This window comes from Podarcis cretensis, assembly GCF_951804945.1.
Source record: "Podarcis cretensis genome assembly, chromosome: 1".
Classification (NCBI taxonomy): Eukaryota; Metazoa; Chordata; class Lepidosauria; order Squamata; family Lacertidae; genus Podarcis; species Podarcis cretensis.
Genome location: NC_137170.1, coordinates 31064099 through 31090950, shown reverse-complemented (window position 1 = coordinate 31090950; position 26852 = coordinate 31064099). Strand labels below are relative to the sequence as shown.

The 26852-nt window shown below is 44.1% G+C and overlaps 1 protein-coding gene across 3 annotated transcripts in view; it reads right to left on the bottom strand.

The window, feature by feature from the left end:
* Positions 1–26852, bottom strand: part of LOC307214263 (uncharacterized protein) — a gene marked incomplete at its 5' end in the record, with an annotated part of 110036 nt that overhangs the window by 72777 nt on the left and 10407 nt on the right. For all 3 annotated transcript variants that reach the window (XR_013837869.1, XR_013837870.1, XR_013837871.1), the window contains 2 exons: positions 605–825; positions 970–1088. The remainder of the gene's footprint in view (positions 1–604; positions 826–969; positions 1089–26852) is intronic.

The window sequence follows — 26852 nt, the reverse complement described above, 5'->3', positions numbered from 1 at the left end:
AATGAAGCGGTCCTGGATCGCTTGCGTTGCTTTGAAGCACCCAGGATTTTCTGCACTAAGTAGGAAACAAAGGGCATCCCTTTGGCAAGCATGAGGAAGCTAGATGGCACCGGATGGTACTTCCACTGCTGTGCTATTGCCAGCTCAGGCCTTTCCTTGAGTGGCAGCAGCTGAAAAGCAGCATAGGATATAGTGCAGTTGTAAATCTAAGACAGAATTACCTGCGACCAAGTGCCCACATTAAATCCTCCGTAAAGAAAACATGCATGCTCAGATCATTCTAGAGCCACACCAGTGCTCCAGTTACACTTACATTAATGGAGTAGTGGGGGAAACGAGTGCCCAACCCTTAACAGACTGAGAAATCAATATGGAAGATTGACTCTACATTGATAAGTTGTAGTAATGTTGCTAGGCAGCTTAGAAGGGCTGGAGGGAGGGAGAGAGAATTCTGTTTCTAATACAAGCTCATCCTTCCTTAGTGCTATCTCTGCAGAGTCAAGGCAAGGTTAAAGCCTAACACTAAGAGATTTAAGGGGTTTGCATTTTTATCCTACATTAAACTTTTGGCCTCACTCCTCCCAGCACCCGATTAGAGTTTTACCTTCTAAACTTGTTCACATGGTCCCTTGTGTGCCTTGGGGTGGGCAGGAGGGAGACACAGCTGTTTTTACAGGAAGGTTATTTTTGTTCTGCCTGGCCTTCCCCCTCCCTGTTGCTTTCCAAGCTTTGAGATCTTTTGGTCAGGGGCCATATGAAGGGTAGACTGCTCAAGCCAGAGCTGCCCACAGGAATTCAGGAGATCAAAGCCTTCAACAACACAAGCTGAAAAGAGAAGGGGAGAGAGAGAAAGAAGAATGTATGAAGAGCACATTGTGGGGGAAAGCCCAACTGTATGTCCATAAGTCATATTTTGTTGTTATTTTTTTAAGCATCTCCTATGGTAGAGGTGGTTTTCAAAATTCCTACCTTCAAGGAAGCTTTAATCTGTTGACTTCCTGGCAATACCTTCCTTCAGGTCAACTGTTAAAGGATTCTGGGACATCATTCTAGGGCACAAAGAAACTGGCCAGACCTATTGGTCCTCACTACTGGACAGCGAGCAGAAGGTAGTTCATTATCTGTCAATAGATATTTGGATGATTTGAAATAGATTGGCAAGGGTCTGTGGCTCCTAATTGTCTAATATGAGCAACAACCAATAAGCTTTCCCCTCCTAAATTAGGTTGCTGAAAAAGGAATGCTTGGGGAGAAATCAGGGCAGGACTTTTGTGTGAAAGGACTTGTGAGCCTGGGCTGAGCCAAGAAACAGCCTGATTCTTCATGTTTAGCATAAGTCAGTCTTGCTGAGCCACTGTTTTGCACCTGGCCCTGGTTGGTATACCTCATGGTTTTTAGTGGGGGGAAACCCAAGTAGACCCCACAAATCTGAAGCCTATCCAGTCTGTTCTAGGGCCCAGAGGATGCTGCTCCTGCCTATTGGTCCTCACCTTTATGCCCCTGAGTGAGATGAGAGGACTACAACAAAAATTTCCCTGAACTTCACCCATCTGATACCTTCTCCCTGAAGAAACTCAACATCAACATTTCAGTCTACACCTTGAAGAGGCAATGTGCCGAGATGGCCTATTTATAACATATGTCATATCTGCGATTCAACAGCCCCAAACAATGTGTGACCTCACCAGAATTATAAAGCCCAGGCTTTTGAAACAAACAAATGCTATCTAGGGCGCACTGATGGGCTCTGTCTGTTTCCTTCTCTTAATCTCAGAATATAAGAATGGTGCAGACAGAGGTGCATATAGTAAAGCAAAAGTCGTTCCAGCAACAGTCGGTCAGAGCCTTATAAGCAGGGCATGATGGAGAGAGCTCTTCACTGTTGTTTGTCGCGGAGAAGTGAATGTCAAAGGTTTACTGCCTGTGAATATAGTTATTCTATTTTTAGCCATCATGGCTTATAGTAGCTGATAGACCTATCCTCCTCGACTGTATCTAATCCTGGCTAAGAGATAGAGATGACAGTCATATCAAAAAATTACCTGGGGGTAAGCCCTAGAGATTTTTGTTTACTTTATTTTTATTAGTTTTCAAATTACTATAAAACCACAAAGGCAGGTGAACAGAAGAAAAATCATAATACATACCAGCTAAAGGCAGGGCATACTAAACTTGAACTTATTAAATAATAATATAAATACCCGAGTTTAAATCCTGTGCTGCAATGAACTTTCTTGGAAGATTTAAGCAAGTTGTTGTTGTTTTGCACATTTCAGTCCACCCAACCTCAGTCTTTAATATGGGCGTAATAACATTCATTGTCTTTGTAGCCCTGGACTGAACTGCAAAGGAAGACTCTCCCTTTGGGACCATGGTTTGAATTATCCGAGACTGTATACCCCTCATACCTTTGAAGGCATATTCAGAGCCTTCAATTTTCTCCCTCCAAAGAATTCTGGGCACTGTAGTTTGTGAAGGGTTGCTGGAAACTGTAACTTTGTGAGGGGCAAACGACAGTGTCCAGAACGCTCTGAGGGAAAGAATGTGCTTCAGATGTGCTTTGTGGTGTGTACACAGCCTGTTAGAGAGGGCTTCCAGTTCTTCTTTGACATTTAAATCCCCTGACATCATATGACATCGATTGATAGGTGGGTGCACAAACGGTTGGCCACCTCTGGATCCACTTTCCCACTCCTGTTTTAGTGAGGAAGTGAGCCAAATTTATAAGAGCAGCATTTACATAGATATATTCTTTTTAAAAAACATTTAATTTAAAGACATTACGAAGAACCAAAGAAGAGCCTGATGGATTGGGCCAATGGCCCATCTAGTCCAGCATCCTGTTCTCATACTGGCCAATCAAATACCTGCAGGAAACAGGCAAGCGGGATCTGAGCACAAGATGAGTCTTCCTTTCCTGAGGTTTCCATCAACTGGTACTCAGAAGCATTAACTGCCTTTCGCCAGGGAGGCACAGCATAGCTATCGTGGTTTGTAGCCATTGATAGCTTTCTGTATGAACTTGCATAGTCCTCCTTACAGCCATCATTGTCTCCTGTGTGAGTCCCATAGCTGAACTAAAAGGTTGCCTCTTTGAACAGATAGATAACATGCAATATCTCTAATAGGGGTGGTATTTACACCTCACGCTTCCTCTATTATCTCTCCATTCCCTTCGCTTTTCAGGCGGCTTTCAGGATCAGGAAAACGGGTGCCGTGCAATATGGCAGTTCTCCTCCCGGCTGTGCATCCCGGGACTCCTGGGCTGCACATCCTGCGGCCGCCTCCTCTCTCCCCTCACCCCACATGCTTCCCTCTGCTGATGAGCTTGGCACAGATAATGAGTGTTATGCAGAAACAGCTGCAGACAGTTTCCCATCCGTCTATTTCTGGTGCAACGTATTATGTGTTTGTGGTGCCGAGCAATATATATATCTCAAACTTCACATGCTTTAATCTAGAGGGGTCAGGAAATACGAGCAATGAAGGCTCTTATTGTGGAAGGCTGGAATGTGCTGGAATGTCGGCATTGTCAGGCAAGGGGCCCTAGGCAGTGGAAGGTAATGCTGACCTCACTGTCTCACACTTGGTTTTGCCTGCCTCCAGAGAATGCAGCAGAACAGCCTGTAACCCTTTTGTGCCCAAGCCCAGGCTGCTCAGGCTTCTCTTTCAGAATGTGTTCCCTCGCTCTCTCTCGCTCTCTCCATTTGTTCTAAGCGGGCACAGAATTTTCAAACCATCCCTTCCAGGTTATGAGGAATGACACTTTTGCCCATCATAGAACCAGATGGTGTTCCACATAGGAAAATTCCCTGGCACGCTAACTTGCTAACCTATAAGAAATATTCCTCTCCTCCCCATCTCCCAATAAATACCTGTCTGTTTCCACTAGAGAGGGTAACAAACAAGGAAGAGAATTTGTCTTAATTTCACAGCAGCGTTAAGAATTGTATGGAGTGGGAGGCATTTATCATACACAACTGTGCCTGCCTGCAAACAGTGGATGTTTCATGTGCACTAAATAAAACATATCCCTGAGATTCTCCATGCAGGTTAACCTAAAGGAAAATTTGTTTTGAAAGGTCTTGTTTAATCAATAGTCTATGTTCTGCTGGTATCAGAGAACGAGATGTAAAATAGGTTAAGATAAATCCTTCTGTTGCACCAATCTGTGGTTGCAGTAGAAATATACAAGCTTACACTGAACTCTTAATCAGCTTGATGAAGAGTTATGCAGAGCTTCAGCTACTGCATGCCCCTGTGTTGATAGAAGTTAGTTCAATAAATGAGATTACTTCGCCTATTTAAATGAGGGAATCTAACGAAAAATTAAGAACAGGTCCATCCTGTTCCTACATTTTCTGACATACTGTTCTCCAAACAGTGCCAGCCCTACCATTAGGCAAAGTAAATCAGCCACCTCAGGTGGTAGATGCTGGAGGCACTGGTGACAGCCTCCGGCCTGTTCCTCCTAAGAGCCAGGGCATTCCCCTTTCCTTGAGAACAGAGCTGACCTGGACTCGCTAAACTAGCCTACTGCCTTCAGGGGTAGTGGAAGATGATGTTGTGAAGATTATTTGTAACCTGTCATTATTTATTTTTATTTTATATCCTGCCTTTCCTCCAAGGAGCTCAATGTAGAATACCTGGCTCTGTTCCTCACAACAATCCTGTGAGGGAGGCTAGGCTGTGACTGGCCCAAGGACACAACAATTTATTTATTTCTGAAAAGTTAACATCAATTTAAAACAAATACAATCAAGAGACTTTCTATCCCATCAACAGTGTTGAAGAAAGATTCGACTGGCAGCCCAGTTGGCTTCTTTATGTGGACTATGGATGGAGTGCCATCTTGTCTGTGGTCACAGGGAGCAAAATATATTGGACTGGCCCTCCTTCTAAGGCCAGAGGCAGCATGCCAGTTCCTGAGGAAGGGCAAAAGAAGAGGGCTACTGCCTTTGTGTGGGCTTCTTACAGGCATCTGGTTAGCCACTGTGGAAAACAAGGTGCTGGACTAGTTAGGCCTTTGGTCTGATCCAGCAGGGATCTTATGCTCTTATCTTCACACACAAACAACTCCTACTGAGGGCTGAAATATTTCAGGTGTGTGTCCTAGGTAGGCATCGCATCCTTAAAAAGGTAAAGGTAAAGGACCCCTGGCATTTAAGTTCAGTCGCGAACGACTCTGGGATTGCGGTGCTCACCTTGCTTTACTGGCCAAGGGAGCCAACGTTTGTCCACAGACAGTTTTTCCAGATCATGTGGCCAGCATGACTAAGCCGCTTCTGGCAAAACCAAAGCAGCACATGGAAATGCCATTTACCTTCCTGCCGGAGCGGTACCTATTTATCTACTTGGACTTTGACATGCTTTCGAACTGCTAGGTTGGCAGGAGCTGGGACCAAGCAACGGGAGCTCACCCTGTCGCGGGGATTCGAACCGCCAACCTCCCAATTGGCAAGCTCTAGGCTCAGTGGTTTAGACCACAGCACCACCCGCGCATCCTTAGAGCAGATCATTTAAAGGGGCAGTTGTCTGCTCATGGGGTAAGCACCCTAGTGAAGCTTAGGCATCTCCAGGTTGCCTCTAGGATTCATGTAGTACTGAAGTCAGCTTCTCAGTTTCAGTTACTCATTTTTCTAATCCATAGTTCACATTTCCATATCGTTCTGATTTATTTATTTATTTATTTATTTTTAAATAATATTTATTCAAAGTTTTGAAGATTACAAAAAGAAAAAAAAGGAAAATACAAAATACAGAAAAAATACAACAACAACAAAATACAGTCATTTTAAAAAAAGAAAAAGAACAGATTAAACCTTTACATAACTTTCTTCCTTTACTTATTTCATTGACCTCCTCACACCTCCCATTTTTGTATTCTAGTTCAAATTGTTATTTCAGCAAATCCTTCCAACCTTGTTTTTATCTTAATAATTTATTTTGATATATTGTAGTTTTATGTTCTCTCTTTCATCAATTTCATCAATTCATTTTTACTTAATCCTTTATATCATTTCTACCAAAACCACATAGTTTTCTTTTTCCAACATCTTTCTAACAATCCTTAATTTTACAATATTTTTGAAGATATACTTTAAATTTTTTCCAATCTTCTTCCGCCGACTCTTCTCCTTGGTCCCAGATTCTGCCAGTCATCTCAGCCAATTCCATATATTCCATCACCTTCGTCTGCCATTCTTCCCGGGTGGGTAGATCTTGTGTCTTCCAATACTTTGCGATAAGTATTCTTGCTGCTGTTGTGGCGTACATAAAGAAGGTTCTATCCTCCCTTCGCACCAATTGGCTGACCATGCCCAAGAGAAAGGCCTCTGGTTTCTTCTGAAAGGTATATTTAAATACCTTTTTCATTTCATTATATATCATCTCCCAGAAGACCTTAATCTTTGGGCATGTCCACCAAAGGTGAAAAAATGTGCCCTCGATCTCTTTACATTTCCAACATTTATTATCGGGCAAATGATAAATTTTTGCAAGCTTGACTGGCGTTAAGTACCGCCTGTAAATCATTTTCATTATATTCTCTCTTAAGGCATTACATGCCGTAAACTTAATACCTGTGGCTGATTTATTTATTTAAGTCTCATGAAAATCCATCAACATTTCAATTCAAGTTTCTGCCAATCTACACATGCTTATGTGCAAGTCTTCCCAAAATGCACATTTTTGCAAAGCAATTGTGCATGGTGCAAGCTATTTTCAGTAATATATGCCTCTTTATGGACACTGCAACCCAGCATATGCATTTTTGTACATGTTGCTTGACTGGAGAAACACATCAAAACATTTGGCTAAGTGTGAACTTCAGAGAACGGCTGTGTTTTTGCGGTTCTCGTGTTGATTTGGCAGGTGCAAATTAGGTAGGTTTGCCTTTAAATATGAACTGAATCCCCTTTCTCCCCCATGCCTACCCTTTACCTCTTTAGCAGCATGGCAGGACAGCACAAAGGGAAGGAGAACAGATCACAATCTTTCAGCTCAAGGAATTACATTCATGCTTGGTGCTTAATTCCATGGCTGCCTTTTGGGTTCATTTCCTGGTCATCCAGAGCCTCACAGCACAATCCTGGCTTCCAGTCAGACTGGATTCCCCCCAACTGGTTTCTGGCTGGCCTGGCTGGATTTTGAATGCCCAGAACCTATTTATTGTTAAATTGTACACCTTTGGGCCTTTTTTTAAAACAAAAAAAACAAAAAAAAACCCTCCAAGGTGATAACCCTAGAACTCTTGCACAATTGAATGAATGAAGTAAACAATTTGGTTGGAAATCATTCTCTTTTCCTATATTGCTGATATGTGTGTTATCAATATGTATCCTCTAACACTGGATGAAGGAAATTAGTATACATGTTATATACTGGTTGTGAAAGAAGTCAGTAAGCTCTCCAAGGAATATTAAAAATTAGAATGCTGCAGCATGATTCCTGACAGGAATGAGACCTTGTCATGACACCTGCACTCAGAGATCTGAAATCTAGTTGCCGATCTGCTCCTGGGCCAGGTTCAAGATGTTGCTATTAGTATAAAGGTAAAAGGACCCCTGACAGTTAAGTCCAGTCATGGACGACTCTGGGGTTGGGGCGCTCATCTCACTTTAATGGCCAAGGGAGCCAGCATTTGTCCGCAGACAGCTTCCGGGTCATGTGGCCAGCAGGACTAAGCCACTTCTGACGAACCAGAGCAGTGCACGGAAATGCCGTTTACCTTCCCGCCGGAGTGGTACCTATTTATCTACTTGCACTTTGATGTGCTTTTGAACTGCTAGGTTGGCAGGAGCAGGGACCGAGCAACGGGAGCTCACCACGTCACGGGGATTGCCTTCTGATTGGCAAGTCCTAGGCTCTGTGTTTTAGAGCACAGCGCCACCCGCATCCCTTTGCCATTAGTATACAAAGCCCTTAATAACTTGGGACCAGTCTACCTACGAGATCACCTTACCTCATATGTGCCCATTCGACCACTTTGATCAGTGGAATTGGCACTACTACAAGCGCCACATAATACTCATTCTGCATTGGTAAGAACTCAGTCATTTAGTGTGGCAGCATCTTTGGAACTCCCTGCCTATTGATATCAAGCAGATACCTTCCCTGTATTATTTTCAATGCCTTCTAAAAACATTCTTGTTTAGACAAGCCTCCCCTTATGCTTAGAAATGGTCTGGATTTTAATCTGTTTTAGTACAGGCTTCCCCCCACTTATGCGCAATTGACTGGTATAGACGAAGCACTGGGAAATATATAAATAGATCCAAGCCAGGGTGGGTGAAATATGCACCTTTGCAGGGAGCATAACAGACTTACGAAAAATTTGCATTCATATGAAGACAAGAATCTTGGGTTGCAGGTGTGGTTGGGGGGGATGGGTAAGGTCAGAACGAAAGAAATGGCCCTCAGGCTAATGAATCACACCTGGCCAGGTGAGTCAGCAATAATTAAAGCTAAGCTCTTTGAAGGTTTCCAGCATCTGCGAGCAAAGTAAAGCGGCAAAAGACCCTGGGCTGGTAAACAGGGCAAAAATGCACCTCCTCGTGTGCAGATGTTGGCTTTGAAAAAGGTTTCTGGAAAAGTCTTCCCCTTCCAGAAGGAAGGTAATCATGAAGATGCCAAAGTTTGGAGCTGAAAGTGAGACAGCCTGTACACTTTTGCAGAGGGTTGGACTAGTACACCCTGCTTATATGAGCATGTCAACACAGTCGCTAGTTAAAAATCACACCACTTCAAAAAGATGTTCAGTATTACTCAAGGTTTCTGTTTTATGAAAAAATAAAAATAAATTATATTTTCATTCTGTCCTTCCTTCAAGGAATCAGGGCAGCATAGATCAACAAGTATAGGATTTCTTCCACTGCCGCAATTTGTCCTCACAACAATCCTGTGAGGTAGGTCCGGTTAAGAGATAGTGGCTCTCCCAAGGTCACTCTATGACCTTAATTATCGAGTGAAGAATATTATCATTTTTAAAATTTAGTCTCTTTGGTCCTAGCCTGATATTCTGACACCACATGGGCTGTCCTCAGTTAGCTTAAACTGATGGGCTGAGGTTGGCCGGTCCGGCCCTATAATTAGGCAGGGTGGGACAGCTTCCTTCTGGCAGCAGTTTTTGAGATACTGTACTGATAAAGGGCAGCAAACTGCCAAAAGAATTGGTTGATCATAATGCTGTTTAAAATCACAGATGGTTTGATTTGGATTAGCATCACAGATGGTTTGATTTGGATTTTCAACCACTGGCACCTACATTTATTGGACCATCTCTGGAGTTTTCGGGTACTAGCACCTCTCTGTATCTGGCACTCCCAGTGCCAGTGGAAAAAACCCCCAAACAACTCAGATCAATGTATTGGCCACACAGCCAAGAGCAAAAAAAGAGGAAAGGTAGCAAATTGGCAGGCAGTGTGGCTATAGATGGAGGATCAGGGCAGCAAGAGTCTATTTCTCCACCACATTCATTTTTATAACAGCATGTACAACAATGTAGAGTTGCCACTGTTTGAGTCTGCCCTTACAGCTAACAATAGATTGATCTGCAACAATTAGTGATTGTATTTATCTCCATGCTGTGAGAGGGTCCACCTGCTCCTTTCTGCATAGCAAGGTAATGTAGAAGAACTCGTGAGCCAGCTGGGCAGCTGTTTTGTGGTCAGTTGGCAGCCCTACAGCAAAGATTTGTGGGAACATTCGGAGCAGTATGATGAAATGTACAGTAAGAGTAGGATGGCCATCTTTTGGTGGACAAAGCTCTTGAGCCTGCACAGCATACCAGAATTCAACAAAATTCTCCCAGGAATTGAAAAAGGGGGCACCTGGTTAAATCTCTGTTTGTCACCTATCTGGTAAAGACACGGGAACTCCTGCCAGGCCAATAAAAGACGATGACTTTAAATGGTTTCTTTTGTTCTTGCTGAAACCGCAGTGTGGTGTGTTTTTATTTTCCGCTAGGAAGGGGTTAACTGGAATGAATGTCCTTGTTGAGTTCCAAGTCTCCTTCCATTCCAGGGTAAATAGTGTTTTGCAGAGGCTGGTTACCTATGGCAACAGCTGAGGGGAATATTGCAGGCGAATTTTCTGAATCACAGGCTTTCACAGCCCATACATTTATTCCGCAGTGAAAACACTTCCAGTTCCCCACATCTGATGTAAGAGGTATGCTTTTTTAAAAACACACACACACAACCATTTGTGTTGCAAGCAAGAGGGGGTTTGGGGGGGGCAGGAGGCTCAGGGAGAGAAACCCTTGCAGAATTGGATACCACTGCATCAGTTTATACAGCATCTTCGTTCTGACATGGCATTAACATGAGATGCATGAATCTGTAAAAGGGGAGGCAGGGAAATAAGAATAGTGAGTTGTTCCGCAGATGAACAAATCAGAAGCACAACCATTAGCTAGAAGAAGAGGCTGTTGGATCAGGACTGTGTTTCGCGGTTGAATCAGAGCAAACAGCAATCTGCAGGAAACCCGACTGCTGTTTGCTCCAATTCAGTGATAAAATGTAGGACGTGGAAAAAAACCCACTCAGGCACAGAGCTTTAAAGCATGGACCTGTGCCTAGAAACACAGTATAAAAAGAAGTCTGGATGAGCCCTAAGGAAACAAAGTTCGTTTTGGCTTGGTACCAAAAAGATTACAATGTCGGCATCTGTCATGTTTGCGGAATACCCTCCCCATACAAATAGGGGCGGTTGACTGCCTGTGCTTGTTACTATGCTGTGTATTTTTGTGTTTTTATGTTGTAAACCGCCTTGTGATCCTCGGATGGGCGATATAGAAATTTAATTAACAATAATAAGGCTGCCACCACAGAGCGGCTACCAGGTCCTCTGCCAGCCTATACAGTGTATATAGCCAGTGTGGTGTAGTGGTTAGAGTGTCGGTTCAGGACCTGAGAGACCCGGGTTCAAATCCCGCCCCTCACTCAGTCATGAAGCTCACTGGGTGACCTTGGGCCAATCACTCTATCTCAGTCTAACCTACCTCACAGGGTTGTTGAAGAGTTTAAATGAGGTGCGGAAGGAACCATGTACTTCCCCTTGAACTCCTTAGAGGCAAGGCGAGTTATAAATACAGTAAGCCTTGTAGGATTGTGAAATATACTCGGAGTCGAGAGTGGATTTCATGCTCTTTATTCAGCTCATAGTAGTGAGGAATGAAAGTTCCTCCAAAATATCTGCTTTATATACATTATTTACACAATGGGCCGCACGTGATTGGCTAATTCTGGGATTCTCCTGTAGGCCAATCAGGTTGCGGATTCACTTCCACCTGGAGCTGGATTGGGTGGCTCCTGCGGACCAATCATACTGCTGCATTGTTCTAGGACCAATCAGACTGCTGCATTCTGGACCCTATTGTTCTAGGACCAATCGCCGACTGCTGCATTCTGAATCCTATTGTTCTAGGACCAATCAGACTGCTGCCTTTTGGATCCTATTCAACTCAGTACATAACAGATTGTATAGTGATCACCGTATGGGAGAGCTGTCCATTCCTGCATTGCAGAGGGTTGCACTAGATTATCTCAGGGTCCCTTTCCATCTCTGCAGTTCTGTGATTCTTGGTCTCAGTCACATCCTCACATGCATTTAAAGCATTCTTATACTGCTTTAACCGTCACGGAGAATCCTGAGAGCTGTAGCTTATATGACTGCTGGGAACTATAGCTCTGTGAGGTCAGCACCTTTCACAAACTGGAGTTCCCAGGATTCTTTTGGGGAAACCATGGTCATTAAAGCACTAGACTAGAGCTGCAAATGTGTGGTGTTGCTGCGACAACCGAATCTCTGAAATCCACACTGCATGAAATGATGCCAAGGGCTGCAAGCCCCCGCCCCCGCAGCAAATTTAAAGGCTATTGCTACCACTGTGATGAGCTGGCTTAATGCATCTCTGTCTCTCTCTCTCTCTCTCTCTCTGGAGGAGAGAAAATAATACTATAGTGATCAAGATAGTTATTTTGATACAGAATACGTTGTAAGAAGGTCAATTAATTCTCAACGTCAGCTCAAATTCCTGCAGAAAGCGAAACATAATTTATGGCTATCTCTAACAAACAGTAGCTGATCTTGTATTCTACATCTCTTTACTGGGTGAGCTGTGCTCAGTGTTGTGCAATAACATGGCAAATTTCAAGGCTTGGGGGAAAGTGTTTTCTGAACAGCAAGAGAAGCAGGATATTATTAGAGGAATTTGCTACATTTATCCACCTGGGTTCACAATCCAGGTCTTTAGAAAATTGTATTTGCTGTAACAGGAGGGATGTCTCACCCACTAGTAAATATTTAACACTGGCTGCAAAGGACTGCTCCGAAAATGTCATTTTTTGGAAGCTTTTTGAAAGATGCCATTGTTCATTGTTGAAGAAGGAACAATCTACACTTGCAGGGTGGGGAGGAGTAAAATGTAACACATTTGTTCTTATCCCACACACACACACACACACACACACACACACACCCCGAAGACCTGGATTGTGGCTTTTTTTCCTGTCAAACTTTCTTTAGCGAACAATGGATGTTATTTAAAAATTATGCACTTAATCTTTCTTTTTCTTTATTAGCTTCTTCCATCTCTGTATGAGAAAGAGATTGAATGTATTGATCAGAATGTGACACATTTGTGATTTCCGCCTCCCCCCCTCCACCCTCTGGTAGCAAATGGAGGTTAATGGGTTAGAATATAGTTATACAAATTACCTAATGAAGCAGAGGGAAGCTGTGGAGGAAGAGCCTTGACATTAGATGAGAAGGGAACAGAAAAGAGAGATCCAAAGTTCAGAAGACAAAACGGGGGACATTCTCCAGCTTTCTTAGGGCTGTCATCAGATTGGAGAAGTCTTGATGGATTAAATCAGATGAATTTTGGTCCATTGGTCCAATATGCTTAAATCCACATGCCAGAAATAATAGCTTTCTAAAGAAAGGGGGGGGACACAGTACGTTTGAGTCTCAGCAGACGCCATTTTAGAGGTGTTTCTCCTCCTCTGTCACACAGGAGGGAACGCCTCTTTTAAGCAGCGGTGTTTTCAGGGCAGGAATTTGGAGTCAATGCCTAGTGCCCTACTCAGCAGAATGAGCAGGTGGGTCCACAATGCAGCAGGCCGGGCTGAGTCTACCATTGAGATGAGTAAGGCAATCACCTAGAGAATACCACCCAACATTTTGAGTCCAAAAAAACCAGGATGCACATCTTCCTGCCCATGTGAATCAGGGAGCCCAAAAGATTCACTTTTTCAGGGTCATGCAAGATTGTGGCCCTGAAAAAACACCTTTTTGGGAGGCAAGGTCAAAATCGTGCAAGATCACAGCACCCAAAATGTCCGCTGTGCTCTCACGTGAGAAAACGGGATGTCCCATTGGGGGGGGGGGACACTTGCAGGATATGCTTGAGAGACAGACCCCTTCCCCTTCCTCCCATTTCTCCTGAGCCCTCCCAGCCATTCCTCTCTGTTGGAGATCAGAGCTATGCCTGCCACAGACCTCTCATATACACCCTAGGCTAGCCTGCTGCACCAGAGCCCAGTGCCCCATTGCCAGCATTGAAGTCAGGTTCGACTGCCAGTTATCTTCTGTAAATGGAACAGAGGGCGGCACCATCTTGTCCATTGCCTCAGGCAGCAAAATGGGTGGCCATATTTTAAAGTAAGCAAAGTGATCGAAAGAGGGAGCCCATTATATCTAGAGTCTGAAAATACTTAACTGTGCTACTGCTTTCAAGCCTGTGGCCACATTCAGGCCATACATTTAAGGCACCATGGTAACAGTCATGGCTTTCCCCCTCTCACCCAAGGAATTCTGGGAGCTGCAGCTTGTTAAGGGTGCTGACAGTTGCTAGGAGACCCCTGTTCTCCTCCCAGAATTAGAATTCCCAGAGTTCCCTTGGATGGTGGATTGATTGTTAAACAACCCTGGGCAGTCCTGGGATGCTGTTGCAACAATTGAAACATTGGCGGAATTGTCGCTACCACATAATACCCATTCTCCCCATCCACTGCCACAGTGTCCTTTCTCTTGGCATATCAAGAAGTACAAATGACAGCAAAGCTTGCAAGGTTTTTAAGTTGGGGCAATCAGAATAAGAGCCACTATTTGACTATTGATTCAAAACCTTAAAATGTATTTTATATAATTGACTTTTTATTTCTATTCTTTGTGTATCGTATTGTTGTTTTTTTGCTATGGCCAATTCTGCATTTGCAATAACTCGATCATTTAGGCAGCACCTGCACTTTGGAACTCCCTGCCAACTGAGATTAAGCAGACACTTTCACTGTACTCTTTTCAGCACCTGCTAAAAGCATTCTTGTTTAGGCAAGCCTACCCAGAAACTTAGAAAGCTGAGGTATGTTTTAGTAATTTAATTTTTGTATGTTTTAAAGAATGTGAACTTTTCTCGATTTTCTTGTTTTATCTTTTTGTAAACTGCTTTGAGGGTTGTTGTTGTTTTTTTACAGTCAAGCGGTGTATCAATTTTTTGAAACAAACAAACAAACAAACAAACATTAATCTTAAAACACAACACATTTAGTATCTATCCAGCCTATTTCTGTAAATGTCCCGTTGTAAACACATTTGAGTAGATTTGTCTATACATGGCAACGCCTCTCACCAGTCCTGATATCATGTCATCATGACATCACTGAGGAATTGCAGAAACACTGTGCTGTGCGTTGCAAAAACCATTCATTTTTAGCATGTGCCACTCTTCTTCAGTTAGGCCACTGCTTAGTTTGCCCCAGTCTTTCCTTAGGCGAGATTTTAAAGGCACCAGAAGCAGAATGAACAAGAAGATAAGACTCCATTACAGATTTCCTAGTTGGAGCCTTAGAAAAGAAGAGGGAAGAAGGAGGCATTTTTTTTGTTCGGCTGCGTGCATTAGGTTCTCATTTCCCACCAGTTCCTGAAAACAAGTCTTGCTTTGGGAGGGAGGGAGAGAAAAATCACACACAGACACATAACATTTTTCCATTAGCAGAGCAAGCAGGGAGAAGTAATGGGCTGGGGGAGGGGGGCAGTAATCAGAGAAAGGAAAACGCCTGGACGCCTGCTCTGCCATAAATTGCATCTGGTGGTCGGGTTATTAAAGTGACTGCATTAAAGTCATAATTCAGCAGGTCAGCAGTGAGCAGACTCTGCAATCTCTCCTCCATCATCCCTCCCAAACGCATTTTCTGAGAGGACTAAACCCCAGTGGCCTGAATCAGCTTTTACTGTAGTGCTTAATGACTTTTCTCCCTCCCCCACCTTAAAGGACTTGGGAAGGGAGGGGAGACAGAAGGAGGAAGCCAGGCTACCGATGACATCATTGGCTCTCACAAAAGGATGCTGCTGCCCAGCCCAGCTGAGAGGAGAAAAAAGGAATCCCCACTTTCCATTTTCCCTTGCAAGGCAAGAACAAGCTCCAATCCACTCAAAGCCTTCTGCTTCATAAGATGCTTAATTGACTTGGATAAAGATGAAAAGGAAGGGCGAGATATATTGTTGAGAGTCTGGTGCACATGTAAAGAAGACATCTTTTGTATTATTTTGATCCAGTTAAGCCAGGGATTCTCAAACCCTTTATGTTTCCCCTTCAGAAATTGCTGTGTTTTCCTGATGCGTAATGACCCGGAAGTGTCTGCGGACAGCGTGGCTCCCGGCCTCTAGAGTGACATGAGCGCACAACCCTAGAGTCTGGCAAGACTGGCCCGGACGGGCAGGGGTACCTTTACCTTTACCTTTAATGTTTCCATGCCCGCCCCATGCGGAAATCCAGTGCAAAAGCTGCCAGTTGATCCAAACAGGATCTATTCAGTTTCAACCCTACTGCCTGCTTTTGCTCCACAGCACAGTTCCTAAAGTGTGTTACTTTGTGTTAAAATGAGGGACAGAAATCTGGAGTCACTTCCAGAGCAGACTGGGAATTTTCCAGATGCAGATGTCAAGTAAGGGGACCCAACCACTACATATGAAGTTGCCTTTGCATCGAATCATGTTATTGGGTCCATCTGGCTCAGAATTGTCTACTGACTGGTAGTGGCTCTCCAGAGCTTCAGGCAGAACCCTTTCCCAGCCATACCTGGAGTACAGGACACTGAACCTGGGACCTTCTGCCTGCAGTGCAAGTGCTCTATCCTCCCTCTTATGTGTTGATCTCACATTGCAGCCTTCCTATATTGCATATAAAAGGTAAAGGGACCCCTGACCACTAGGTCCAGTCGTGGCCGACTCTGGGGTTGCAGCGCTCATCTCGCTTTACTGGCCGAGGGAGCCGGCGTACAGCTTCCGGGTCATGTGGCCAGCATGACTAACCCACTTCTGGTGAACCAGAGCAGCTCACAGAAACACCGTTTACCTTCCCACCGGAGCGGTACCTATTTATCTACTTGTACTTTGATGTGCTTTCGAACTGCTAGGTTGGCAGGAGCTGGGACCGAGCAATGGGAGCTCACCCCGTTGCGGGGATTCGGACCACCAACCTTCTGATCGGCAAGTCCTAGGCTCTGTGGTTTAACCTACAGCGCCACCCACATTCATATAGCATGTAGCATATACAGTACTGTACTGGAGCCTTGCGGCATTGTATATAGGAAGGGAAGCACAGGTGGCATAGCCCAAACAAATGGCTATCGTACATGCAAAACAGCCTGTGATGCTGCACCTCTTTTCCCCAGGTACAGCTTTCTGCATTCCTAATTTGCTTCCCACGTTTCTGGTTTGTTTCCAGTGGTGTCTCACCTAATTGCACAACCAGCATTGTGGGAACCTGCTGGCTGCAAGCAGTCTGAATTATAACATCATCAGAATGGATCCTGAAACCAATACCAAGGGCTAGAAGCAGTTTAAGTGTTAGTGCCTTGAGATAGGAGTTTATTGTGGCATCGGAAGTACTCATGTATGCACGTTGTTTTTTGCAGTATTGGCATTGCAGCATTGTCATCAAACAGCAGCCCATACGTTTTACATTTAATCCACATTTTCTCTTACTGCAGAAGAGCTGCTGAGTGAAATTAACTTGTCGTTGCTAATATGCAAACTTGCTAATGCTGTTTTGCAGGGGACAGTTTTTCAAGTCTGTGGTGGCATTCAGAATGTGGTTTCTAGTAGTGGTAGCAGTAGCAGTAATAATAACAATAATTTATTATTTAGATGTCCCCCATCTGACTGGGTTACCCCAGCCATTCTGGGTGGCTGAGTAGCACACTGACACCCCTACTTCCCTTTGCTCCTCAGCTGAGAACAACTTGCCCATTTTGTTTCCACTGATCCCCAGTACCAAAGTGAGGGTCATCTATTTGTCAATTCATTGTGTTAGTTTTGATGTCTATAGCCCTAAATGTCCTGGGGCCCATTACCTGAAAGAGCTTGTGTTCTTTGCTATCTGCTGTGGAGGCACCTCTGGTCATTCCATCAACACAGGAGGTCAGAGGATCTATGACTTGTCAGAGGGCCTTCCTGATAACGTCACCCTGGTTGTGGAGCACCTACCCCACCAATGTTTGTCTGGTGCTGCTGTTGCCCATCTTTCAGCACCAGCTGAAGGCCTTTCTTTTCTGCCAGGCTTTCAGAACAGATATGAGTATGACCTGAACCAGGATACATTTATCAATGTTTTGCTCTGTGATTCCACTGTATTGCAATTTATTGTTTTTACTCTTGTAACCATAGCTCCTATTTTATTGTACTGCAGTCTGTATTGTTAACCCATCCTAACATCATATGCAATGAAGGACGGGATATACATGTCAATCAATCAATATTTCCAGTAACTGCTGTGTGCTAAAGGCATGACCAGATTGGAAGAGGTATTCTCTCAAGATCTCTGCACAGTAAATGTGAAACATTACCCGGGAGACGGTAAATGCAGTACAGTATATACAGTGGCCTTAAAAAAATTAAAATGATGATGCTGATAAAGGCCTTTAGCACTCTTGTGAGCACAGAAGACCTCAGCAGTAAAAAGCAAAAGCAAAAATAAAGGGACATGAATATCCTCATCCAACCCCAAAAGCTTCCATTTTGCTCATTGTGAAACATGATACAGTCCCTGGCTGGAGAGAGCTGCTAATGTTTGCTCTTTCACACCTCCTGAGGATTTTTCCCCCTAAAGATGTGCAAGCACAGGTACAGAAATACCTCCATGCATGTCCAGAACAGAAAAACAAATGGAGGCTGAGGGGGGGCATGATTGAAAGGAGAAATGAAAAAGCAAAAAATAACCCTGATACATTTCCTCCACTGTTGCTGGATGACAAGCAGGAGAATACCAATGAAGATTACCACTGGGGGAAAATAGAAACGTATGAAATCTAACTTGCTCAAAAAACACATAGGAAAATCTAATAATAATAATAATAATAATAATAATAATAATAATGTAACACCCCCATCTGGAAGCACCATCTGAATAGCTGCAGCAAATATTGGTCATAAACTAATGTGGGGATTTCGGTATTTTTTACATTTCATTTTATTTATAGAACCAAAAATGTGCCAGGTTTCTTTTTACAAAAAGGGGAAAGAAACTGCTTCCTGCCCAGGCAATTTATAATCCAAATAGACAAGAAAAACAGAGGAGGAGAAAGAAAAGAAAGGGGAAGGGAATAAGGTTTCATATGCAACTCTGTATGTTCACTTGCAGTACTGTAGCTACCTGCACAATCCTACTCAAAAGTAAGTTCTATGGAATGCAAAAGATGTGCCTGACTACTTTATCAAAATAAAATCAAAGAACAAAATCTTTGGAGGGAGGAGAGATTTTTAAAGCAGATGCATATATAAAATGAATGTTTTGTGTTTGGTGCCCAGTGCATTGTATCAATGACACTGACTAAATATGAGTAGGGGGAGAGGCAAATATGGGGGGGGGGGATAATAAGGAGAGATTTAAATAAAATTTTACCGCAAAGTCGGTTTCTTCATTGTGCAAGCATAATGCCTGTCTTCATAGCTAGCTTGCCATCCCTCCATTTTCTTTTGTTTTCTACTGACAAATGAGATTGTGCTGTGATATGAAGATTCTGTTTACCAGGTCTTGCAAGATTCCTAAAGATTGCCACACATTTCCCTTGCTGTGTGACAACTACTTTCTCTCATGCACTTTGAAGGCAAGCAGAATGTCTCATTGCCGATTGCCTGCTGGGGTTTATTTCTCTCCTGAGAACGGAATGTAGCTTTGACGTCCCAGGAGAATGAAATCCACTGTGACTGAAATCTTCTGAAGAAATTATATCCAAGCAAATTTCCTATATCACTGCTTCCTGCCACTGTGACTCAGCCCTTGTGTGGATAGGCTAATCTAAGGGACAAGCAGGTGCGCAATAGACATGATCCATTCAGTAACTGTCCTTTCCACACACCAGGCGTAATCTGAACTCCAGCCTGTTATGGTTTTAGGCAGAATGCAAATGGATTTTTTTTTTAAATAGGAGGTATACTGTATTTCTTTACTGCAGTCCTATGAATGTTTGTAAATTATTCGACAGATTATGTCAAAATTATTCGACAGATAGTCAAATGTTTGTAAATTTTGACAGATAGCAAAAAACAAAACCTTATGGCTACATATCCAGTTTCAGAAATGTGCAGAAAATGTGAAACAAGTAGAGTTGGCCCTATGATGCTCTTGCAGAAATATGCATTGCTGGGTTAGGACTTGCACATGCTTCTGTGTGGGCATCACAGTTCTCATGCAGACCCCATTGAAAGTGCTGGCTGAGACCATGGAGGTGGGCAGGGGGGGGTGTCCCCCATTTGTAGACTGAAGTCATGTGCCACACTTTGTTGCATGCCACAAGACCTAAATCAAAGCCATCATCTTTTATTTTCTGATACCTCGTGTTCTATGGGACCAGACAAGACAACAGTAAATAGTTTCACGTAAATAGTTTCGCTAAAACCTCTAAAAAACAACTTGAGGGAACAGACTGTCAGGCAGTCTCGTTCATTGAGCCCTGTACTGACACCTCGAGTGGGCAGTGACTTTCCAAGATCTTGAGCAGAGAGAGAGAGGCCTTTCCCATCACCTGCTACCAGGTAGCAGCTGCCTGATCCATTAACTGGAGAGGCCAGGAACTGAACCTGGGACCTTCTGCATGGAAACGAGGTGCTCTACCACTGAGAGGTGATTCCTGATATTCCCCATGCATGCACCTAACATGTGCACCTAAACATGCAGAGTGTTAGCCCGTGTTTGCAAACACATTTTATACAGCCTGCCGCAACACAAAGTACAGTCATACCTCAGGTTGAATATGCTTCATGTTGAATGCGTTTGAGTTGCGCTCCACGGCAACCTGGAAGTAATGGAGCACGTTACTTCCGGGTTTTGCCGCTTGCGCATGCGCAGACGCTCAAAATTACATCACGCGCATGCGCAGAAGCGGCGAAAAGTGACGCACGTGCGCACAGACGTGCCATCACTAGTTACGTTTGCTTCTGGGCGCGAACGGGGCTCCAGAACGGATCCCGTTCGCATCCCGAGGTACCACTGTATTTTATAAATAAAATAGGGGATCCGAGCACAAGAGCACTCTCCTCCTGTAGCTTCCAGCAACTGATATTCAGAAATATTGCTGCCTCCAAAAGTATCCTTTACGCCAGTGGTTTTCAGTCAGTGTGCTGGGGCACCCTGGGGTGCCTTGAATGATGGTCAGGAGTGCCATGGGAAACACTGGTCTCTGTTCCTATTTCCTTCCTTTCCATCTCTGAGGTCCTCTTGTGTCTCTGCCTCCCAAAGGCTTGCACAGCTGTTTGCTGCAGCAGCCCTAGCTACAGGCTCCCCAGATGAATGGTGCCTCTCGAGCTGGCCAGGAGTTGCTTCCCAGGCCCCTGTGGGGCAGTGTGAGAAGGCACCTCTCTTTGGGGCAGGGGGGCAGCTCAGAAACCAGGAGTGGCAGGTGCAGCTGCCCAGAGGACTCCCAAGGAGAGAAGAGAAGAAAGGAGGCTAAGGGAACACTCCACAAGGGAGAGTGTTCGAAAAGGGGTGAGGGGCTGCCAGCTCTGCAGGCAAAGGGTGACATAACTGGGTTCCTGAACCGCACAGGGGTGCCACAGAAAGAATGTAGTTGGTCAAGGGACCCCTGGACCCCAAAAGGTTGAAAACCTCTGCTTTGCGCAATTTGTCTGGCCTGTGGATAGTAAAGGTAAAAAAGGTAAAGGACCCCTGACAGTTAAGTCCAGTCGCAAACGACTCTGGGGTTGCAGACAGTTTTTCATGAGGCCAGTATGACTAAGCCGCTTCTGGCGAAACCAGAGCAGCGCACAGAAATGCCGTTTACCTTCCCGCTGGAGTGGTACCTATTTATCTACTTGCACTTTGACGTGCTTTCGAAATGCTAGGTGGGCAGGGGCTGGGACCGAGCAACAGGAGCTCACCCCGTCGTGCAAGCCCTAGGCTCAGTGGTTTAGATCACAGCGCCACCCGTGTATCATTATGTAATTAGGTCACTAGGTGGCACTTAACTTGGTTGTATCTGAGTGTTGTTGCTCTGTTCTTGTTTAAAGGAGTAAATAAAGTTCTTTTCTAGCTTCCTGATTTTTTCCTCTGAACCCTCCATGACACCTGGAAATCATCTCCACTGAATATGTGTTGGGGGGAGAATCCCCTCTGAGTAAATATGCTTAGCTGTGTAATAAATGCATGGAGTTAATTGTAAATTGTGAAGAAGCCCTTTAAGATAATAGCATCCTTTGTTCAGGGACCTTGCATTACTTCATTTTATTTTGCAGTAAAGAACATTGAATCATGCGCCACAAAAACGATTAGAAAACGTATTGATTGCATAATTTAAAAAACTCACTTCATCTTTCTAGACAGACCAAGCACAGCCAGCTTGAGATTAAGGTGTGGTTCAGAAGCACTGCTCCTGCAGAACCACATTTCTCAGTGAATCACAGCTTTTGCCGCTCTGCCTCCCGCAGGAACTGCACAGGGAGGACTATTTCCCCCTCACCTTCCTCAACGGTGGATGTGGGCGATCAGCGCCACAAATGCTAAATCAAGCCCTGGTTCTGCTGCATAGGCTGTTTTTCAGGCAGCCTGATATTCTAGGCATATCCCTGTGGCAATAAAATGAGCATCACATCCCAGCCGTGACAGCAGAGGGAATCTAGAGCAGCTAAAAATACATCACTGGCTGCCTCTGAAGCTTCGCACGCAGAAGCCTTTTTCTTGTGACCTCTGCTCCCTCCCCCCGCCCCCCTTGCTCAGTTCAGGCACTGGAGGCGGATTGTGAACAGCTTCATCTTGGAGACACAAGTATGTGAAGGTGCAGGACGAATTCCCATGACATAGAGCAAACCAGGCTAGCATGCATTGTGTGTGTGTGTGTGTGTATGTGTGTGTGTGTGTGTGTGTGTGTGTGTGTATTAGCTGTGGAGTACGAACATGCTTGCCCCAAAAAATTCTCTTCGAAATCCTCCTGTGCAAATGCTGATGTAGAATCATCTTCAGCTTGTCTGAGTGCTCACATACCCAACACTTACTGGATATTTGTACAGGTGTCTGTGATTATCGATGTTTGATACCTGATCATTGGTCCCCTGCAAGTATTTGGAAGGGGACATGCAATGGCACACTGTACCTGACATGCAAAGGTATGAATATCACAGCGATTCCCCACCAGCATTCGACATGCACAGTTCAGTGGCAGACTTTGGGTTCTCAAATTTCAGTGAGCTAAATTTCAGTGTGATGCTAAAATTTGGCACGCGCCCCTGGCTCTCAGGCTGCATTCTACACAATTGTTGTGGTGCCGGCACCCAGTATGACTGAACTGGTCATGCTACCCTAAAACCACCTCTGCACGCTTTTTACTTTCAGTAGGGCCAGGGCTAGGGCTGAGGTGGTCGTAGGCTACATAGAATCATACAACTACAGTGGTACCTCGGGTTAAGAACTTAATTCATTCCGGAGGTCCGTTGTGAACCTGAAACTGTTCTTAACCTGAAGCACCACTTTAGCTAATGGGGCCTCCCGCTGCTGCCGCGCCGCCGGGGCACGATTTCTGTTTTCATCCTGAAGCAAAGTTCTTAACCCAAGGTAATATTTCTGGGTTAGTGGAGTCTGTAACCTGAAGTGTCTGTAACCCAAGGTACCACTGTATAGAGGCATCTAAGAGCCATCTAGTCCAACCCTCTGCAATGCAAGATTCTCAAGCAAAGCATCCATGGCATATGGCCATCCAACCTCTGCTTAAAAAGCCTTCCAACAAACGAGAGTCCACTAGCTCCTGAGGTAGTCCGTTCCATAGTCAAACAGCTCTTACATGTCCCTCCTTTTTCAGTGGGCCCTGCAAGGCTTACCTGACTGCAGTGGCATTGCTCCAAGCAGTGCTGGGTTGGGACCTGCCGCCCTTTCTGACTGTCCTCAATGTCCCCTACGGATGCCAGCACACAGGGGCAATGTAAGGAATTAAAAGCATGACCTGAGAGCTGATAGGAGTGTTAGGTCGGGGGGAAGAGAACTAAGAAGGCCCTGGCAGCTGCCCAAGGATGCCAACGCTGACGCCAGTGCTGACCTTCAGGGAAGACTCCCCACATTGCCAAGAAACTTCTGCATCCCACTCGCATTGCAGAGGATTCCTGGGCATGTGCCCACTAAGTTCACATGGAGCAGTGTCGGGCATCGCCAGAGCCCGCTGTGAATTGAGAGTGTGCCTTAGAAACAGCCAGCGTTCCCCAGTCACTGGCTCAGGGTGGAAGGAAATCAGTCACATAACCAGTGACCAAGCTGCCTCTTAGCTGATCTTTACACAGAGGAAGCCTAAGGCGGATCAAATTGCACTTTTAACTGTGTCTTCAAATTCCATGCTTGGGATTCCTTATATGTTACTTTAAGAGAGAGAGAGAGAGAGAGAGAGAGAGAGAGAGAGAGAGAAGGCAGCCTGGGGCACACCAGGAACCACAATGGGGAGGTTTAACCCTTTATTCCCCACACTGAAAATCCCTCAGTCTAAAGCTATTGGGTGCCATATGCAGCTTCAGTTGAATGGTGCAAGGGGAAAGGATTACACCCACTTCCCACTCATGCACCCCACAGTCCGGATATGGATGGGACAACGACACTGCAGCTACTTTTAATTATTAATAATAATGAAAGTAAAGTAATAACGGCATTCAGACACATGTAAAGCAACACAACTGGAACCTGCAACACAATGCTGCAGTCTGGAGTGCTTCTGTTCACAGTTCCAGGTATTCTGCACTCTGTCATGTTCTTCTCCACCATACTTTCTGGTCCAGTGTTCTGGTTTATTTGCCCCTTCCCATCAGCAGTTGGGCATTCATGCCCACTGAATATGTTCAGCTATAATTAGGCTGTTTTTCTGCCCTCCCCTTAGAGTTTTTTCTAAAAGTTTTTCTCTCTCTCTTTGTACTGCAAAGCTTGGAGTTTCACCACACCTGCTGTTATATCCCTTGGCTGATATCTCCTATTATGGATACATAAAGATCCATACTTTCCTATTCGTATGTAGGATGGTGTAATTTGACGCTAAAGAAACCAGGATTCCCCAGGAAAAGATTTTTCAAACCAGTGGTGTATCTAAATTTATTTTATTTTATACTTGCCATGCAATAGCATTTTTAATCATAGCATTTGCAAGTTATGCAGTGATATTTACAGCATTTGATAAATAAAGAAGAGTAATTAGTATTTGCTATTTGGCATCTTATAGTTTATGAGATTTCATATCTGAAGGCTACCAAAATTAAAACAATATAAAATCCTACAATCCTAAATGAATTGTGCTAAATGGCTCTTAAAGGATAAGGACTTTTATTACAGCATCACTGTGTGTGTGTGTGTGTGTGTGTGTGAGAGAGAGAGAGAGAGAGAGAGAGAGAGAGAGAGAGAGAGAGAGAGAGAGAGATATTAAGGTGCTACCAGACTTCTTGTTTTTTATACCAAAGACTCTGGAAATTGCAACAAATTTATATTATTCATATTCTGAATTTTCAGTTCAAACATTTCACGTTCAAAACAGCAAAATTCATTTTTCCTTCAAAGCTTCTCATTTTAAAAAAATTAAATGATGACATTGGAAAATGCAGCAGTTTATAGATTTCTGTTCCTGTTCTGTTCCTATTGCCCTCACACTCCAGCCTGGTAAATCAAGAAAGTCAGGTGGTCTCTGCTGCTGTTTGGCAGCCATCATTTCTCATTTGGTTTTACTGCACACAGTGAAACACCCCAAATATCTCTGGTATTAACATGCACTCTAGAATGCTGCAGCTGTGATTGGATCTATTTATAACTCTCCTCTTACATTACCATCTCGAAAACATCACATAAAAGAGGAAGGTAATGAAATCTCCCCTTCTCCAGCCATCTCTCTCTAATCTGAAATGGCATTTCCAGGAGCTATTTTCAGTGAACCAAGGAGTCTAGAAACAAAGGCATTTCTTTCTCTCCCACTCAGACAGCATTCAGGCTCATACAGAACCACAAAGCGATCTCCTCAGTACCACTCACATACATATTTCTTCCACATGGTCCTATATTATTCATGTCATCTTATTCACACAAATTTATCCTTTCTTGCCAAGACTTTATACACAAGTCCAAATCCTCTGACCTAAAATTTCCTTTCAGCTACACAAATATAAATCTTAAAATACTTCCATTTACAGTCCTTGATACAGTATAATCCTCCAGAGGCAAACATTAACTGTCTCATCCACATCTATATCTCCGCAGAGTTCTTTTAAGGCTGTTTCCTTTCTCTGTTCCTTTGTTAATCACCCAAGACTTAAATTATCCACCCGCTTATGTCCCTCGCTCTTTCTTTTTTTCTTTTTCTTCATCAATGAAAATTGTTCCACATTAATGATCAAATTCATTTCCTACTGAGATTTTCTTGGCTTCTTTTAATCAGTGGGTGTGTTTATAGTCATCTTACCCTGTCTTCGAAAATATCCTCCGCTGTCTAGATTACTGAACACATGTTATGTGCCTCTGAGTAAAGAAAGACTTGATGAATGGGTGTGTATGAAATTGCAAATGTGAAACCTTGTGAATGCTACAGGAGATGAGATTGTCACTGTTCATATCTGGTGAGTCTATTAATGTTTGTACACATGAAGCTCTGATGTCTAGAAAATTTTCAATAATATTTATATTATAGTTTTTCGTTTTTTAAAATCCTGCTTTTTTTTGAAGGAGCTCAGAGCGGTGTACATAACTCAGACTCTTTCAATGTACACCATTTGAGCCTCACAACAACTCTGCGAGGTAGGTCAAGTTGAGAGATAGTGTATACACACACACACACACACACACACACACACACACACACACCCCTATGCATAGATATACCCATTCATCAAGTACTTAGGGCTGTGAGGAGTGAAGGCCACTCCCTGCAAGGCCCTTTCCACCTGGCCTAGAGGGCAGGGCCCACACTCACCAGCCCCACTGAAGAAGCTCCTCATGGGGCTGGAGGAACATCGCCCGGCTATTGTTTTATTGTTTTATTGATTTAATATACTGTACACCGCTTTGAGGTTTTTATTAAAAAAATTAAGCGGTATAGAAATTGAATAAATAAATAAATAAATAAATTACATATAAAGATAAAGCGACCTCTGACCATTAGGTCCAGTCGTGCCCGACTCTGGGGTTGCGGCGCGCATCTCGCTTTACTGGCCGAGGGAGCTGGCGTACAGCTTCCGGGTCATGTGGCCAGCATGACTAAGCTGCTTCTGGCAAACCAGAGCAGCGCACGGAAACGCTGTTTAGCTTCCCGCTGGAGCGGTACCTATTTATCTACTTGCACTTTGATGTACTTTCGAACTGCTAGGTTGGCAGGAGCAGGGACCGAGCAACGGGAGCTCACCCCGTCGCAAGG